Genomic DNA, 4,621 nt, shown 5'->3' with positions numbered 1-4,621 from the left:
TTTCTATCACTGTCTAAATTGACAGAGCTGCAAATGTTATTGCTAGTTATAAAATTATCCAACCACAATATTTGTCTACATGACCTGCAGTGGTTGTAAATGCCACAAATTGATTATGCTCTGTGGAAAGAAGACTTATCCTTTCATTCCTTCTAACTTTATTGACCTTAATTTAATTATCTGTTACTACATGTTACAGGTTAAAAAGAGAGGCTAATATCTTCCTATTGTATAACTTCAGACCCAGAGCATCCCTAGCAAGTCTCTTTTGGCTCCTAATATTTTCATAAAAAATAAAAAAAAAGAGTGCTGGTTAATAAATCTCTTTTTGTATATATTTAATCTTTCTCCTACTTCTATTTCAATCTCTCTTTCATCCCCTTCTACTCCCTGCTTAAAATTCCCATTTCCTGGCTATTCTATTTCTCCATCTAAAGCCAATTTTCTGTCTGATATGTAAGCATATTGGCTATTCCAAATAAATATTAGAGAGCTATGTTCAAGTGCATCCTTAATGATAAAGACTTTGCGTTGTGATTTAGTAGTGTTATTTAGAATGATTTCCACATGAGGCTCAGTAATAATCCTTGAAATGATATTTTTTGTAATAACTGTATCTATGCCATTTAATGACAAAAGAGACAGTAAGATGTTATGTTTGTCTTATGGCCAACCTTATGAGGAGCAATGACAGTATGGGAATTGCTAATAAATGTGGTCACTAGGAGAAAAATATTGAAACACACTATTTAGGATTGATCATACCAATTGGTTGATCTGGATCAATTCAAACAGATTTCTGAATATATTTGTACTTGTATGTTAAAAAAATAAAAAGCAGGTATTCTCCTGGGTATCAACATCAGGTACCCTGTGGCAATGAACTTTGTATTACCTTGTGAATGAAAGGTATCACAAAGAGCTGGGCTGGAGAGTCTTGCTTAACAATACAGATGCAGGAAACAGTTCTTAAGACCTTTCTTCTGCCAAAATGTACCTCTCCCTTCATACATCCCTGTCTGCAACTATCTATGAAACCCCTGAAAACCTGTACCTTTGAGGAATACCTTTCCTGGGAGATTCTCTATAAAAGATAAAATAGAGAAATAGAGAAATAGAGAATTTCAGTAAAGAGATATTATTACCTCAGTATCTGCAGTACTCCCACAGCATTTTCTATTCTCAGGACCAGTGCCAAGGTAATATTACCCATTCATCACAGACACTCAAAGTTTTGAAGGGATCTGCTCTAGCTCAGTATTTCTTAGCATCAGAATATTGCAGCTACCTACTTATTGGCATTGAATGGGTTTTTTTCCCTGTATAAAGTACATTTTAGTAGTAAACATAACAGAGTGCATTAATATTCACTTCACTGCATTTTTTTAATTACAGAAAAACTAAAATTTTATTACTGTATATTATCAAAAAGTTTTTCCTCTCCTCTCAGGAACAAGCCACCTGTGCCTCAGGAAGAGTGCCACCTACCACATCTCTGAAACTGTTCCCCCAACAGAGAGAGAGAGGCTTGAAGGATTCACAGAACCAACCTAGCCCAAATTTAAATTAGCCTTTAAAGAATACAAAACCTCAGCGGGGTATATGCATAGGCTGTTTAGCAGCTAAAAGTAGGTAAAATGTTAAGTGCAGCAGGATAAATGAGTTGATCTGACAGAAATTTCTCACCAAGAAAACCAAACTGAAAGATCCCTGCTATTTCTGTCAGGAGTAAACGAATACTCCTAATATTTCACCAGGTAATCACCAGCTAATTAGAAATGCTTTTTCAAGCCAGTTTGACAAGTATGTTTCCATTAAAATAGAATTAACAAGACCAAACATATATGTATGAGTAGCTAATGATGTTTTCCGTGTGGATTATATGTGCAGACAATGTTCACAGAATCACAGAAGCATTTAGGTTGGAAAAGGCCTCTAAAATCATTGAGTCCAACCTCTGACTGATGATCTACTTTGTCAAATAGACCTTGGCACTAAATCCCTTCTCCAACTGTGTGTTGGACACTGTTGGGGATGGTGACTTCACCACCTCTTTGGGGAGCCCTTTCCAATGTTTAACTACCCTTTTCATACAGAAATTCCTCCTGTTGTCCAGCTAAGCCTCCCCTGGTGCAGTCTGAGGCTATGCTCTCTTGTCCTTTTACTGGTTTCATAGGAGAAGGTAGACCTTCACCTTGCTACAGTCTCCTTACAGGTAGATGTAAGGAGAGATATAAGGTCACCCTGAGCCTCCGTTTCTCCAGCCTTACCAGCTCTAGCTCCCTCAGCTGCTCCTCATAGGACTTACTGACCTGACCCTTCACCAGCTCCACTGTTCTTTTTTGGACATGGTCCAGCACCTCAATGTCTTTCTTGAACTGAGGGGCCCAAAATTGAGCACAGGACTCGAGGCATGGCCTCAGCAGTGCTGAGTACAGGAGGACAATGACTAGCAGCAATAGTCCTGCTGGCCATACTACTGATACAACAAGACTGAATGCCCTTGGCTTTCTTGGCCACCTGGGCACACACTGGCTAATGTTCAGCCAGCTGTTGGCCAGCATTCCCAGGTTTTTCTCCTCTGGGCCACTTTCTAGCCACTCTGCCTCCAGGCTATAGCACCCAGGTTCAGGACCAGCCACTTGGTCTTGTCGAACCTCATATTGCTGGCCTTGGCCCATCAATCCAGCCTAAGTATGTTAAACCACTACAAAATGTTGTGTAAAAAAGGCACCATGTAATGTGACACTCAATAAAATATTCATGGTTTTCATATGTAGTTATATTAAGATATGTTGTCGTGGGTGAATTCCATTGTGCCAATTCTATTGGGATAACTGGCAGTGGCAGATTCCTTATTCTGTTACCTGTAATTAGACTCCAGTACAATGGAGCTGCATTAGCTGCCTGTTTCTTCTGAAGATTCAGATTTCAGATATGAGCTCTGAACGTGAATTAGCTGTCCTCTAGGAAAGTCCTCACAAAAGTTTTCGTGTAAGAAGCTTCTAAGGTGCTTGCTGAATCCAGCCGTTCTGAGAATAATCAAAAGAATGTACAATATATCTGCAGAATTCAATTCCCTGTGCTGTCCATTTGGATGCCAGGCATGCAAAAAGGCCTCCAAGGTAAGGATTGCAATTACAGAACTAACAGGCCCCAGTGTACAACCTGTTCAGGGAGTGCTGCAAGATTTTAAGTAATAGAAGTTCAAAATCAAAGTTATTATCCCATCATTATCCACATGATAATGTTCCCTTGACAACAATAAGCAAAGATGTTTTAAAAGATTATGCCTAGAGTAATATAAACAGGACACTTTTATGCACATATAGAAGTGATATCCACAGAAAGAAATTAAAAAGCAACAGTAATATACATTTGAATCACACTGTCTTTCGTAACAATTTAAAAAATTTATTTCAAAGGTGGTTTGTGTAACTGAGAAGTAACAATGAGACTGTTCAGTGAAACTGAACATTTTTCATGTAAACTTTTAGAAATTCGAATCACAGAACCTTCCTAGGTATACACAAAACATGTGAGTAAGGGATTTGATGCTTGTCTGGTCATATTGGATGATAATTATACCTTCTCCCCCTCTTTACAGATTGGCACCACTAGCCTGCCTCAAATTTTCAGAGTTAATTGTGCTGTTGGAGAAATACATATGGATATATGTTGCACCTATATATACAGTAGTTATGCTGGACACACAATAGTTATTTCTGGACACACAGAGACATTAATTTGGTTTTGGTTTTGTTTTTCTGTTTTGTTTTTTTTTCTTTTTTAATGAAGTATTTAGTTAGGTGTCATGGGGTAGCTTTACCTTTAAGACAGCTTGGAGGGAGAGGAAGTTGAAGCTGCTGGTGGCTGATGGGAGTTTTTCCCTCCTGACCAATTATCGGTCATTTTCAAGAATTGACAGCAGATCTGACCATTAAAAAGTGAATTCAACTTGTAAACACCCCCTTAAGAAGTACAGACAGAATTCTCTTGCTCTCTTTGGTTTCCGGCTTCGGACAAGGTAGCAGGCTCTGTCTTGGCCTGAGGATGGCCTGAGAGTGAGCCCCGTTCTGTTGGCGCGCCTGCCGCGCTACCTGCGTATCTGTGGCCGTGACGAGAGCCCGCCCCGCGCTCACCCGCTCGGCCCGGGGGCGTCTCGGCGGAGGATGGCGTGAGGCGGCAGCGGGCGGGGGCGCGGTAGCGCCCGGCACTCTCTGCCGGCGGTCCGGGGACTTTCCCCTAGGCGGGCCCGGGGCCCATGAGGAACCAACGTCCTCCGTGCGTGGCCTAGCGAGCAGGTCTTCAGAACATCCCCAGGACACCTTTCAAACTCTAGATCAGCATTCCAGTGCCATGTATAGAGGTAGAATTAGCAGTATAATCAAAACGCATGAAAACTCAATTTTATTCCAGTTAGGAGATAAAGAGTTTTGGGTTTGGCACTATTTTGAGCTTTCAGGAAAGTGTGCAATGGACAGCAGAAAGTTGGATGCACTGGTAAGAGCAGTAGAGTCTTTGCCTGAATTTGGAAGGGAGAAAGAAAGGCTGTTTAGTTCAGATAAATAAAAGAAATTTGGACTGTTCTTCAGACAAGGGATGCATAGGAAAAGAAATG

General features: G+C 40.6%; 1 non-coding gene across 1 annotated transcript; it reads right to left on the bottom strand.

Moving 5' to 3' along the window:
• Positions 1-4,052: 4,052 nt before the first annotated feature.
• On the bottom strand, positions 4,053-4,319 carry LOC147655564 (RNase MRP). The gene has a single exon (XR_015280471.1).
• Between the last annotated feature and the right edge of the window lie 302 nt (positions 4,320-4,621).

This window comes from Cyanistes caeruleus, chromosome 1 (genome assembly GCF_971803275.1).
Source record: "Cyanistes caeruleus chromosome 1, bCyaCae1.hap1.1, whole genome shotgun sequence".
Classification (NCBI taxonomy): Eukaryota; Metazoa; Chordata; class Aves; order Passeriformes; family Paridae; genus Cyanistes; species Cyanistes caeruleus.
Note: the sequence above shows the minus strand (reverse complement) of the source record. Positions and strands in the feature narration are given on the sequence as shown.